Raw genomic sequence first — 15,798 nt, 5'->3', positions numbered from 1 at the left:
ACCTAACACCAAAATTTGTGAAGGCGAGAAGGGTGCCATTTCCTCTAATGGAAGCCGTTGAAAAACAATTGGATGAGCATGTTGCTGATGGCTTATTTGAAAAAGTTGAGAAAAACGAATGGGGTACCCCCGTGGTTATTGTGCCAAAAAAGAATGGGACGGTAAGAATATGCGGCGACTACAAAGTAACCCTTAACCCGTTTTTAGTATTAGATGAGTATCCTCTTCCTACGATTGAGGAACTTTTCAGCAAGATGGCGTGAGGCGCAAAATTTTCCAAAATTGATTTGACGAAGGCGTACTTACAACTGGAAATTCATCCAAATGACAGACATTTGTTAAAGCTGAGTACTATGTTCCGTTTTCAAGCTGAAAACCAGCCAGTTTTCACGATTACTTTTCTAAATTAATTAGTTCAGAAATATAAAATGCATCGCAATTAATTCCTTGTATATGTTCCATCCACTATTTGGCAAAACTTGATAAAAATATAATCGTCTTCATATATATTTTTGTACTTTTAATTTAGTGTTTTGGTGAAAAAACCGAACTTAGTACTCACCTTTACATTAAATATGTTACACACAAAGGCTTATACCAACCAACTCGGATGATGTATGTTATGGTATAGCCAGTGCACCTGCAAAATTTCAAAGGTTAATGGAACAAATTCTGAGCGACATTCCTGGCGTTTCAGTCTTTTTAGACGATATCAAGAATACTGCTCCACACGATCAAACTTGTACAGGCTAGACGAAGTTTTAAAAAGATTGTGTAAGTACAATATGCGAATAAATCTTGATAAGTCGGAATTGTTTACTGTGGTTATGTGATAAATAAATCGGGCATTAAGCGCATGGAAAGTGAAGTACAAGCAATACAACAAATGAAAATACCATCGAACAAAGATGAAGTCCGTGCTTTTCTAGGCCTTATTAATTACTATGGTAGATTCGTGAAAAACCTCGCCGATATTGCATTTCCAGTAAACCGTTTATTGCAAAATGGTGCACAATTTTGTTTTAAAAAAGAATGTGAAGCAGCGGTTAATGAAATTAAAACTCAAATGCCGTCCGATACGGTTCTAGCCCATTACGACCCAAGGTTACCAATAACATTAGCAGTCGACGCTAGCCCCACAGGTGTGGGCGAAGGACTTAGTCACATTTTCGAAGATGGCACTGAAAACCCCATACAATTCGCGTCACAGATCCTTAGTAGAACACAGCAAAAAGTAGATAGAAAGGCGTACGCTATAATTTATGGTGTCCGTAAATTTTACAATTATTTATTTGGTAAGAAATTTACTCTAATTACAGACAATAGAGCAATATCGCAAATTTTCTCACCAAAGAAAGGACTACCAGTATATTCAGCAACAAGAATGCAACATTATGCTATATTTTTAGAGCAGTTCAATTATGATATTCAATGCAAGAAAATTCAAATGCAGATGCTATGTCGCGTTTACCAACTCCTGAAACCGACGAGTTCATCGATGAAGTCCATGTTGTGGAAGAAGAAATTTACCCGTTACTGCTGAGTAACTAAGGTATGCAACAAAGATGGATTCGGAGGTAAAAACTTTGTTAAAGTGCTTGACATATGGTTGCGAATATAATAGTAAAGACCGTTTTGGAATAACTCAAACGGAATTTTCTTTGAATAATTGCTGCATTTTACGCGGCATGAAAAGTTTAGCAAGAGTCTATGTATGGTGGAACCAAATGGACAACGATATTGAGAATTTAGTAGCTAAAAGCGAATCGTGTCAATTAGTATCTCCGTATCCAAAGAAGGTCGAAACGCACTGTCGGGCCAGGCCGAGCAAGCTATTCGAGCGCGTTCATGCAGACTATGTAGGACCGTTCATGGGGATATATATATATATTTTCATATTCATAGATTCAACATAACAACGGAGACAACAATCCAAAAATGTCGGGAAATATTTGCCCAATTTGGTATTCCAAGTATATTTGTGAGCGACCATGGTACACAATTTGTATCAAATGATTTTAAGAAGTTTCTCAAAGAGAATGGTGTAGAACAAGCTAGGCGCACCCTACCATCCAGCAACTAATGGCCAAGCCGAACGATATGTACAAACGTTTAAAAACAAATTATTGGCATCGAAGTGCAGCCCAAGTTCAATGAGCAAAGAATTGGCAAAAATATTATTTTCTTACCGGCGAGCTATTCATCCGGTAACTGGAAAATCGCCAGCGATGTTGATGTTTGGTAGACAGATTAAATCCCGACATGATTTACTGTTACCAAAAAATGATGTCCAGGTGTATAATTCAAACACATATGTCAAATATTTTTCAATTGGTGATAGAAGACCCATCTGAGACTTAAATGAAGACCCATCTGAGACTGTCTCCGAAGCAACTCAACCATCAACTCCTAATAATGCTCTTAGACGCTCTGAAAGACAACGAAACGTACCAGCATGATTTTTGGAAAAATTTTCTACCACCTTTTATAATTGATTTCAAAAGTTATCTCTTTTTCATATTATAAATTACTATATATATACACCGATATTTGATATGAAAGGAAAATGAATTGTTGTGTATAAGTACACATCATATATATAGTTAACAAAGAAATCTTTTTAGGAGGAAATGTTATAATGATTAATTAATATATTTGGCAACACTACTAAAGTTAAGTATCATACATGGCTGAATAAGGAGGTTGAATCACGATAACAAAAACAACAAATTTCAATATGTTGTTTACAATTTTAAGAAGTCAAAATCTGCTGATAAAAGAATCGTATGGCATTGGTAAAAGTGGCAATTATTTATTCTTTCAATTGTCCTGAAAAAATAATTAAAATCCAGAAACTCTTGTAAAGTTACCATAAATTATTTCATCGAAGAAACCAATAATTATAAATAAATAAACAATACAATAAATAATTATTGCCTCAATTAAAAAATTAAGTTTCGACCACAACCAATTAAGTAATTCATTGAAAGTGCCGGAAGAAATCAATTATTGTTTAATCAAATAAGGCTTCTTGTTTCTTATTAATTCTGTGATTCATATCTAATCTGTGGCAATATCTAAAAATAAAATGCTGCTTATGTTTAAAAATGTAGTCAAAGATCATATAATACATGAAATTATAATACTACATGAAACAATTGACTTCGTTATAAAGAATAGCGATAGATACGGCTTTTTTTGCTGTAGAAAATGTCTTGAATGCATAGAAAAAAATCTTTCGTCCGAATGGTTGTCCTCGATATATCTAGCAAGTAAACCAGGCCCAAAATTACGTTAAATTGTGTGTGTTGTTGCATTCTCCCTAAATCATACTATTCAAAACAGATCATATTACTAGTGCGGTTTAAATGGGAGCTATATATAACTAAGGACCCATATGGAAATTTGCTCTTCCGGAAGCCAAATATGGGGGCCCATTTGTAATATCATCCACCTACATAAATAACAACTACTTATACCAAGTTTTATATCGATAGCTTGCTTCGTTCGGAAATTAGGTTTCAACATGCGGACCGGCATCGCTAGATCGAGTTTCACCACGACCCAGAATATTATTCTGTATGAGAACAGTATTTCAATGTGTTACAACCGGAATGACGACATCAGTTATACCCCAACACATTATTCAGAATTTTTCGATATAAAAATGAAAGCAGTATCGATACTGGACATTTTGCTTAATATGCGTCATATATTTCAAATAGTTCATTGAGTACACTATGTTCATAGGATTTAAAATTTAACCCCATGAAACTACATACATGTTAAAAATTTTAGTAAAATATACTTGAGTAAATCTTACTTTTTAAAGCTAATTATTAAAAAATAAATTTTAGCTGCGAAACATGAATAATGAAAATGTTGTTTTTAATAAAATCTAGTATGAAGTCCAATACAATTTCTAATTTTTAGTATTTCAGATATTTCATACATACTTTTTATCGTGAGCAAGACATTTTTGTAGATATAAAATTTGTCGTGAGCGTAAATAGGTTCGTGAACGTGTCATTTCTCGTGAGGCTGAATTAATTCGTGAATGTGAATTTTTTCGTGAACGTGAATTTCATCGTGAGCGTAAATTTTTCGTTAATGTGAGTTTCTTCGTGAACGTGAATTTTCTCGTGAGAGTGAATTTTTCGTGAACGTGAATGTCATCGTGAGTGTGAAGTTTTCGTGAATGTGAATTTCTTCGTGAGCGTGAATTTTGTCGTGAGCGTGAATTTTTCGTGAATGTGAATTTTTTCGTGAACGTGAATTTTGTCGTGAGCGTGATTTTGAAAAAAATTTACTCACGCACATTCATGAACAGAATTTGATGTTCACGCACGACACATTTTTGTTCAGTCCCATTCACGCACATTCACGTTATTTGGTCAAAATTTCATTCACGAATCACGTGAATCACGAGTGTCACGAAAACTTCGTGTCACGCGCACACCTCTACTTCGAATTCTGCTGTGAAAATAGCGACACGGATAGAGACAAATTGCGAACCCCATTAGACAAGTCCAATGCTACGTGCAATGTTGGCTGTTAATTTACACAACGCAGTGGTCGTACTCCTGTCCGAGCGGAAACCATGCTGATGTTCTGCCAACATTAGATGTTGTGTAAAGTGCGGCAGTAGAATAGCTTCCAAAATCTTCGTAGCGGGAGAAAAAAGAGTAATTGGTCGGAACAACCTTCCCAATTTTCCAGATGTCTGGTATTTCGAGAGTGTTGAGACAAACATTGAAGGTATGGGCCAGGAATCTAACTCCATTCTCTCCAATGTGTTTTAACACCCAAGCCATCTGGGCCAATTGCTGTGGAGTTCTTGGCGGCCTTTATCGCCCGGAGAACATTATCCCGACTGATGACCATAGGGGGTTGTCCTGTCTGAGTGCACGGAAGACTCTCCTTTGCTTTCTGCTTTTTTTCGGATTTAGATTCCACGTTAAGGCCGGTACTCTGTTCGGTTTTCGCGTTGAAACTCCATACAAAACCAAAATATACGAAAAACTAGCGAAATTTTTTCCATTTGTGGTACTTTGTTTTTTTTCGAGTTGAAAAACTGACGTAACTCATAACATGGCGCCATTTGCAATGTGAATTAAGTAATAATTTATTTATTAAACTGATTTTTGTGAATTTATAACACAAAAGTGGATCTGATTATTATTTAAAAATGTAATCTGATGATTGATAAAACATAGTATAACATGGAGTTGTATTTCCATAATAAACTAGCCGCTCCCTACTATAGGGTAGAATATAAATAATGTACATACACAGAAAAAAAAGTGTCTCGTAAATTTAAGAAGATTTTTACAATAATTTATTACAAGAATTTTCCAGAATTTTAGTTCATTTTTCGTATCTTCAACAAAAATTAACTACTCGAAAGGAAATTTTACAAATTCTAAGTAGCAATCGTTTAGTTCATGGCCTACAAAATACGATGGAAATTTCCTTAAAAAATTTCTTAACTGGTAGTTAAAAATTCGTCTGTCTGCTATAAAACTACTTGTGAAATGTAAAGTATTTTCTAAAAAATAAGTGCAATTTACTATAAGATTTTTTTGTATGAGAAAATATTTTTTTACGAAAAATGAACTTGAAAGTGGATAGCAATTTCTTACTGACAATATTTCACCCATATTTCAACCGTCGAACGGAACGGACGTGTTTTTTAATAGCGGATAAAATCATCGTAATAAGTACCTACTACGAATTTCAAGTGTGGTGGGATATTAGGCCACCATGCAGAGAAATTCAAAGACATCTACTGGGTTGCTAACTTCAGGACCCAGTGGACGAGTATCGACTGGAGTTATAGATTTGGGCAATGACCAAGAGTTAGGCCCAATTAGTCGACCTGTAGACGGGTCGACAGGTGGCGACAATTTGACAAGTCGGACCTTTTCCAAGGTAACGGTATCAAAAGGAGGTAATCCCTCACGAAAGAGATTCAAAGAACGCAGAAATGCTTTGTTTATCCTAAAGAAATTAGGATCAGTCGACCCAAGCACGTTGTCGGCTAAACAAAGCGATTCCTTAAAATGGGCTCAAGGAATTCTTGAGGCTGGAAAAAGGGAACGATCACCGGATGAGCTGCCATCCTCCAAAAGGGATCAACGATCGTTTGCCTCAGTTGCTAAAGACAGCCTTGTGATGGCTATCATAAATAAAGGAGCATTGGACGGTATGGTTCCAAAGCACAAATGGGGGGAAATTGAGAATGCTTTGTCTGGCGTCTACTCACAGGTGCTGGAAAAGTTTCCCGGCCCAGATCCTCGACACCAAGAGGCTGGTTGGTATCAAGGACGATTTAAGCTAGTCGCATTTGAGGACCAGAGGTCTATAGAATGTTTTAAAGCTGCTCTGATACTAATTGGTGAAGTTTGGGAAGGAGCTGCTCTAGAGTTAGTCGAGAAGAAAGACATACCGGCTAGACCAAGAGCACATGCGTGGATACCTGCAAACCCTCCTGACACTGAATCTATTTTAAATAGACTGAAACAATGCAATCCAGATCTTCCAACAGCTGATTGGAAGGTTGGCCGTTTGGATGAAGTGGATGGGCCAAGACGGCATGCAGTGTTTATATTGAACACTCAGTCTTTGCCACATCTAGCAAAGTCCCAGGGCCGTGTATGTTATGGCTTTCATTATATCCAAATGAAGGTGTATAAAAACGATCAGCTAAAGGATTCAGAAATGGACAAGCCTCTGTCTGAATCAGAAGTAATCGGATCCTCTTGCGAAGTCGAGGGGGATACCAAGACATTTGAAGACATGGATAGATACCGTATGCGTGAGGAGGCTTCTACTGCCTCAGAACTCACCAAAGTTGAACCTATGGTTATTGCGAGAGTCACCGATATCTCTGAAGAGGACATTCTTGATGACTCGATTGAAGCGGCTGATGTGACGGTTGTTGAAAATCTCGATGGTCCTACGGATCCTCCAGATAAATCTTCATCATTGTAAGGCTGCATGTGCTGCCTTAAAAGTTCTCCTGATGAAAGGGGACATAGATATAGTTCTTATTCAAGAACCATATGTTTATAAAAACAAAATATGTGAATTAAGTACTCCGGGGTTCAAACTATTGCAGTATACTGGTAATGATGTAAATCGAGCCTGTATAATTGCTAAAAACGAGCTCAACTTGTTTCTGCTTCCTTCAATGTGCAATACAGACACTGTCGTTGCAAGTTTAGAAATAGCCAAATGCAAATATTGGGTATCTTCGGTCTACATGGGACATGACAGGGAGATGCCTCCATATGCCGTTAAGACCTTAGTGGAGGAGTCACTGAAAACAAAGACGAAACTCATTATGGGATGGGTTCATTGGAATATACCGAAAAGAGGACACATAAGGAACAAAATCATCATAGTTTGAATTAAGTCGAATATCTTAAAATCGTCGTTATCACACCACCATGGAAAGACAAATGCGTGTGAGAATTTTCAAGCAAAATTTAAAAATCATAGAGGATTTGAACGCAAATGAGCGTGGTAGTGCCAAATATGGTATCATGGAATTTGCTGATTTGACCAGTACCGAATATAAACAACGTACCGGCATGTGGCAACGAGATGAGGGTAATGCTGCTTTAACCCCTAAAGGTGGGTATTAAGTTCGAGTTTAGCCGCTAAAAACGTAATTTTTTCACGATTACTTTTCTTTAATAATCCATTTTAAGGAATACAAACTTTGTGAAAATTTGCTTTGGGCTTTTCCCCATCAAGTTATAATAAAATTTGCAACAAATCTGTATAATTTCATGCATTTTTCTTACTGATTTAGTTTTCACTTTAGCGATTTTAGCGGCTAAACTCGAACTTAATACTCACCTTTAAGGTGAAATTCCATACATTGAATTGCCCAAAGAATTCGATTGGAGAGAAAAGGTCAATGTGGCTCTTGCTGGGCTTTTAGTGTTACCGGCAATGTCGAAGATTTGCATGATGTCAGGACTGATAAACTGGAACAATATTCCGAGCAGGAATTATTAGATTGTGATACAACAGATTCAGCTTGTAATGGTGGTTTGCCCGATAATGCTTATGACGCCATTGAGAAAATTGTAGGTTTAGGACTTGAACTTGAAATGAATTTCCCTATCATGCACGCAAAGAACAATGCCGCTTCAATACATCGAAAATCCATGTTAAAGTAAAAGGTCATGTTGATTTACCCAAAAACTCATACATGTGGTGGCTGTCTATACAACTCTTTGAAAGGTTTTTGTGCAGCCATCATGTAAATACAAACCATACCATTTCTCATACTTAATACCACCACTCCATACCCAATAAATTTTCATCTAGTTTTTTTCTCACATATATATTTTTTCTTCGTCTTACGATATTGTTACTTCCTTATTATTTTTTGTCAAACGAAAGTATAGTGTATAATGTAAAGTTCATATTCAAATTCAATAAACTTAAACCTTGAACTCACGTTCAAGGGTAGTTCCTAAGCCAAAGTCACTGTTACCGACTTATAATTCGTCACAAAGGGATGTTAGAGTTCTATACCAGAGACTATCTCAGTCACGTAATAAAATTGAATTGATAAAATGCAAGATATATGGACAATGAATGTCGTTGAGTGAAATTTAAAAGCAACAATTAAATTAATTCGCTTCATTCCAGCCTATCGCGCTGATCAACATCAGTCCAAAATGATTGCAAGCATGAGTGCAATACATGAAAATTATTTTGCTATTTAAATAAAAACAAGTTAGAAAAGTCTAATGTCGGGCGGGCCGACTATATATGCACCACTTTGTGATCTACATTTTCGATACCATCTGAAATCCTCCAAATTTGTTGGGTGATATATATAAAGGTTTATGTTCCCATATACATACTTTTAAATCTGAACCGACAATATATTTAAGACTTCTTAGAAATTTTTTGACTTCAAATTTAAGTCGGTTCAATTTGAGTTATTTTTACAAGTTTTCGACTAACAGTGACGATTTTACAATGTATTTTGACCATTTTTCTCGAAATCAGAAAAAATATATATGGGAGCTATATCTAAATCTGAACCGATTTCAAGCAAATTTGGCACGCATACACGCTCACAAAAAATCGCTTCTGTAACATATACTCCCAAACATATTTTGCTTCAAGCATATACATTTTTGGGTATTGCCAAACATTTATATGTTTGATCTCTTCCAATATATAATATGTTTGAAAGCATATTGGTCTAAACAATATATGTTTGGGTAGTCTAAGTTCCAAACATTTTGTATTTTTGCATCCAAATTCAATAATGTTGTCTTCCAAAAAACAATATGTTATTATGTGAACATATAATATGTTTGGAAGCATTTTGCACCCAAAAATATTATATGCTTAAAAAAAAATTCTCCCAAACAATATTGTGCTCAAAATTTTATTTATTTATTTTTTACCTTTTGCCGGACGGTGATTCGAACAGCGGACCACACAGTTTGTAAGGATCAAAGAAGTAGCTGATCAATTGCCCAAGGGAAAATAAAATGTTAATTTTGTAATAACAAGCAACAACCACCAACTTAATTCAATATCGCTCCCTGTTAAATAGCGCTCCAAGCTACTAAACACATATATGTTTATAGGCTATTTCTAAATTAATATATGTTTGCATCCAAGCATATTATATTTACAAACATTTTATGTCCCAAACATAATATGTTCTAACATATTAACATATATGTCCCAAACATGTTATGCTAGTTTATGAACATTATATGCTTGCACTCAAAAATATTGTGTTTAAAAATTTGTGTTCCAAACCTATAATGTTTATAGCCAAACATATGAAAAACAGTCTTTTTCATCCGTGTAGCAACAAAGCTAATTCTACTCCCTGTACAAAATTTCAACACAATTCGAGTAAAAACTTGGCCTCTTTGGTCATATGAGTCTAAATCGGGCGAAAGATATATATGGGAGCTATATCTAAATCTGAACTAATTGTTCTCCTAGTGCAAAATTTTAAGCAAATTGCGCTAAAACTATGGCTTGTGTGATCATATAAGTCCAAATCGGGACTTAAATCTGAATCGATTTCAATAAAATTTAGCACACTTGACTTTACTGCTAATTGTAATCCTAGTGCAAAATTTCAACCAAATCAGGGTAAATCTCAGGCGTCTGGGCCCATATAAGTGCATATCGGAAGAATGATATATATGGGAGCTATATCCAAATCTGAACCGATTTCAATAAAATTTGGCACACTAAACTATACTACTAATTGTTCTCCTAGTGCAAAATTTCAACCAAATTGGGGTAAAACTTTGGCTTCTGGCCCCATATAAGTACATATCGGGCGAACGATATATATGGGAGCTATATCTAACTCTGAACCGATTTCTTCCAAAATCAATAGGGTTCTATTCTCATCCAAAACACATAATTGTGTCAAATTTTAAGTCGATTGGGCTTAAATTGCGATCTAGACTTTGATTATAAAAATGTGTTCACAGACAGACGGACATGGCTATATCGACTCAGTAACCCACCCTGAGCATTTTTGCCAAAGACACCATGTGCCTATCTCGTCTCCTTCTGGGTATTGCAAACATATGCACTAAATTATAAAACCCTGTATAGGGTATAACTTTTTATTTATGTGGCATAAACATTTACCATTTATTTTTTGTATAACTTTGTTCAGAACAACTAATTTTATTTTTGGAACATAGCAAATTATTCTTGTGATTCCATTCGTTGCAACCATAGTACTGCATCATAAATAGCACTGCCTCCTTTATATTTACCATGAAATGACAGCATGATTTGTGTTTATTATCCCCATGCCCAGTAAAAAGGAACGATTGTAAAATGAACTTCGCTAAATAGAGCTTTATTTGTTAACATTTTTCTATAAATTTCATGTTATATACATTATTTCTATTCAATCATGTAGTAGGGGGCGGCTAGATGGTGGTTGCTAGTTTATTACGAAAATACCACTCCATGTTATTTTTATTTCGTCAATCGATCGTATAACAATTTTAAATAACAACGCGAACCACTTTTGCATTATAATTTAACACAAATCATTTGAATAAATAAATTATTTCTTAATTCACATTACAAATGGCGCCATGTTTTCAAACTAACTAATCTCAACATATGGAAGGATTTAACACGACCTAATTAGGGACTATGCGCTTTATGTCAGTTTTTCAACTCGAAAAAAAAAAAACAAAGTACCACAAACGAAAAAATATTTCGGTAGTTTTTCGCATTTTTGATTTTGTATGGGATTTCGCTGCGGAAACCGAACATAGTACCTACCTTAACATAAAACTTATCAACCGTCTACTCTCTGGGCATACGTACTCAAAACAATTTGTTTTAATATGAAACTAATTGACAGCAATACTTGCAACGTCCTTGAAAATGAACACCATCTTATATTTCACTGCAACAAATTTGAACAAACCAGAAAGAACTACAAATTCTTTAAAAAAATTTTCCAACTTACCAATTTTACTCAAAAATGCGGAAACTGCCGACTTAAAACAACTTATTAATTTTATTAAAACAAATAACATTGACTTATAAAATAATGCGCAAATGCGATAACCAGTACTGGTGTATGAATACTAGGTATTCGACCAACCCCACTAAAGGCCGGTACTCTGTTTGTTGGTGCGAAAAAAGTTCCACTCAATCATTGTTTCGCGTTGAAAAATGATAGTGTTGACAATATATTTTGAGGGGAAAAAACAGCCATTTTGGGACTTTTTTGCGTTTATTTCGTCGAAAAGTATTGACAACATCGCAGACTGTCACGAAATGATTACATATACATACGCAACTAGTGGCTCGATTTACACACACACGCATACAAAATAAATAATTTGAAAAAGAAGAAGCAGGCGAAGTTATTTTACAAATATCTTTGGAATTAAAAAAACTAATTTTACAGTGCTGCATGTTATTTTTTGGAACATAGCAATTAATTCTTGTGATTGCATTCATTGCTACCTCGGTACTATACATGTTGGTTGAAGTGCTAATGCTTGTTTTGGAACATCAATTGCTGTGCCTCCTTTTGTTTAAATTATGTTTTGTGTTTATTATCCCGATGCCCAGTACAAATGAAACGATTGTAAAATATAATTCACCAAATAAAGCTTTTATTTTGTTAACATTTGTGTTTAAATTTCATGTTATATACACTGAAAAAACAGTGAACCCTTTTCTATTGCAAAATAAAGTAAACTGTAGTAATATTGACCATGATTTAGCCCTTAAGATTTTTTTCAACTTGTCTAGTTTATAATTTTCTTAAATTTTAGTTCATCTATAACATTGTAGTTTAGTTCATTTTTACAACACCATACGATTTATATACCCCTACCAAGTTAAAAATCAGTATTATTTTGGTTTACTTGCTTATTTTGTGGGAAACCCGATAATAAAAATTGGTTAACAGTCTCTTTAAAATGTCGACGACTAAACTATTTTTAAATAAATCATTCCACAGTACAGAGAAATTAAATAATTAAAGGAACAACAAACCGTTTTACTATTATGAAAAATTTCATACATTAAAATTAAACTTTCTTTAAGCAAAAGTACTTTATTATAAAAACTTATGATGAACGTTCTTAATACAATGTTTTTTGTGAATAAAAATTATGACCACGTGGAACAGAGAGTAGTTCATTTGAACCCGCTGTTTGGACATTTTGACTTATGCTTTTTTTACTCATCGTAGGTAATTTTTTCACATATCTTGCTGGAAAAAAATGGAAACAATAATGAAAATTGTTAAAAATTAACACCATGTAGTGAAATATAATTTTTAGTTCTTAATTTTAGCTTGTAACTTACCATATTTGGGGCATTTTATCAAATGGTGTAAGGAATTCAACTTTTCTTTGGAAAACATATCTCATAAAATTTGTACCTGAAACAATTAGAGAAATAATGAAGTATTCTAAATAAACTCATAAAACTGTGTTGTTATCGATGTGAAGGATAAAATAAATATTCTTGTTGAAAGAAAGCTAAAGTTTTAATATAAAACTTACCAATTCTCTATTAAATTGTACGCTGAGGGGAAATATAAAAAGTTGTCCAAATTTATTTGGGTTACTCTGAAATTAAGTATTTATTTTTTACATTAAATAAAATTATTAAATAGGTTTTCAAAAAATCTAATGAAAAAAATAATAATATGCATAAAAAAGAAAATATTCTTGATAACCCTAGACAGTCATCATTCGTCAAAATGACGACACGTAATTTCATTTTCGATTTAAAATGCATTTTAGTCTATTGGGAAATGTTAAATTTAAGTTATACTAATTCGACCGTTTTATGAATTTTTGTTTTATACTACTTAAAACCAAATTGAATAAGAAAATAAATTCAAGTTTGGTTCACTTTTTCGCTCACGATGAAAATTATAGCGTCTTGAAATCAGCCGTAGTCAAAATGACGAAGGATGACGTTAATGTACAAAAAATAAAGATCACCGTCCAGGGTTAAAAGAAAGTTAAAGAATCTTTACCAATTCACTATTAAATTACAGGCAAAGGAGTACTAAAAAAAAATTTGTCCAAATTTTAAGGGGTTATTCTGAAATTAAATATTTGTTTTTACATTAAACATATTACATTGGTTTCCAAAAAATTCGATTAAAGAAATACTAAAATAAGGTATTAAAAAGCTGTAATTTTGATGATAAAAAGGTCACAAAAACGTAAATATTCTAGTTGAAATAAAGCCAATTTTTAAAAGGAAACTTACCAATTCTCTATTTTTTAAATTTGGAGTCCATCTGGAGTTGCTCTGAAATTAAATATTGTTTTTACAACAAAGAAAAACAATAAACTGGTTTCCAAAAAAATAATTAACAAATAATAATAGACATAAAAAATATTCTTTTTAAAAGAAAGTCATATTAAAAAAATACTTACCAATTTATGAATAAACTATACGCTGAGATATAACAAAAATTTTCCAAATTCATCTGGAATTGAATACTAATTTTTTACATAGAATAATAAAAATATCAATACACTTTTAATTTCAACATATTTTCCTAAATATTCTTAATAACTTTTTTCTAAACTACCGATAAAATATTAATAACTTTCATTTAAAAGGTTTAATAAACAAACACTCAAAAATCCAAAATATTTCATTCCTTTATATGCCCTTGTTGCATACCTACTTAAAAGATGCAACAGCCCACGCCAACGCCAACTATACAACTGAAGCATGCCAAACAAAACCAAGCAAAGCCAAAACATTCCTACAACAACAAAAACACATGTGCCTTTATTGAAAACAACACCTCATTCAGCCAAATAAACCATCCACGAATAACAAACACACACACACACAAACCACTAAATGAACAAAAATAAAAACAACCCCACGCTCATGTATACACAACAAAACTCAAGTAACATCATCTTTACATTAATCTCATTCCACTATGCCGATAAAGATCTCTGTACTATGTATTAGTTCATAGCATCTGCTGACAATTTACTCTAAGAATAATATTCGTAAAGGCACACCAGTTTATGAACGATGAAACGTTTAACTTAAAATTTGCAAAATTTTCATGAAATGTTATCTACCATTTTTGACGAAAATGTCTATAAATTTAATTACATGTGAACTAAAAATATTTCATTGGGTAATTTTTGACCAACAATTATTAACTATAGGAATTGTCAGTAGGTTAGGTTAGGTTAGGTTAAAGTGGCAGCCCGATTAAGATTCAGGCTCACTTAGACTATTCAGTCCATTGTGATACCACATTAACTAAAAGTACCTATTACATATGGGCACTTCTAGTTTTAACCGCTGAACCTTCTTGATTATTTTTCTTTGTTGAACCAACCAGATTGTTCCAAAAACATTAGCAGACTGCTTAAGTTAACGTTTTCCAGATCCGCCAGTAATCTGAAGCTATATGCTCCTAAAAGTTGCTTGCGCTTTACACAAAATGCAGGACACTCACACAAGAGGTGTTTAATTGATTCTTTTTCCTCCGCATCATGACAGCTCATACAATAGTCATTATACTTCGCGCCAATAGTTTTTCAAAATCTCCTATCAGGCAGCGACCCGTTATAGCAGATATCAGGAGTGATATCTGACGTCTCGAGAACATTAGCATATCTAGTGTGCGGTTTAAGTTGAAATGGGGCCATATTTGCTTGGTGTCGTTACAACCCTTGCAATTCTCCCATCGAACATTTGCCATCATAACAGCCTTCTCACGCAGCATGAGCTTGCAGGTAGCTAGGGGCATACCAACAAATTCTAGTTCCCCTGGAATATGTAAGGTAGTCCCTAGCCTTGCCAACTCATCGGCTTCGCAGTTCCCCGGTATGTTCCTATGGCCAGGCACCCATATTAGGTGAATATTGTACTGCTCAGCCATATCATTGAGAGATTTGCGGCAATCGATGGCCGTTTTCGAGTTGAGGAACACAGAGTCCAAGGATTTTATTGCAGGTTGACTGTCTGAGTATATATTAATGCCCACATTTTTTGGAACATTACTTCTCAGCCAATTCGCCACCTCTCTTATTGCTAATATTTCAGCCTGAAAAACACTACAGTGATTAGGTAATCTTTTCGCTATTTGAAGTTCCAAATCATTAGAATATACTCCGAAACCCACTTGTCCATCCAATTTGGAGCCATCAGTGTAGAAATCTATATATTCTTTATTCCCCGGGGTCTGTGTGCACCACGCCTCACTGTTGGGGATTAGAGTCTCAAACTTTTTGTCGA

At 34.2% G+C, this 15,798-nt stretch overlaps 1 long non-coding RNA gene and 1 pseudogene across 1 annotated transcript; one reads left to right on the top strand and one right to left on the bottom strand.

The window, feature by feature from the left end:
- Positions 1 to 7,350: 7,350 nt before the first annotated feature.
- Positions 7,351 to 8,501, top strand: LOC142239867 (cathepsin F-like; annotated as a pseudogene).
- Positions 8,502 to 12,587: 4,086 nt separating this feature from the next.
- On the bottom strand, positions 12,588 to 12,989 carry LOC142240220 (uncharacterized). The gene is made up of 2 exons (XR_012723197.1): positions 12,868 to 12,989; positions 12,588 to 12,772 (listed from the first exon to the last, which is right to left on the bottom strand). It is a non-coding gene; the product is annotated as an uncharacterized LOC142240220 (long non-coding RNA).
- Positions 12,990 to 15,798: the final 2,809 nt, after the last annotated feature.

Source organism: Haematobia irritans, chromosome 5, assembly GCF_050003625.1.
Source record: "Haematobia irritans isolate KBUSLIRL chromosome 5, ASM5000362v1, whole genome shotgun sequence".
Lineage (NCBI taxonomy): Eukaryota > Metazoa > Arthropoda > Insecta > Diptera > Muscidae > Haematobia > Haematobia irritans.
Note: the sequence above shows the minus strand (reverse complement) of the source record. Positions and strands in the feature narration are given on the sequence as shown.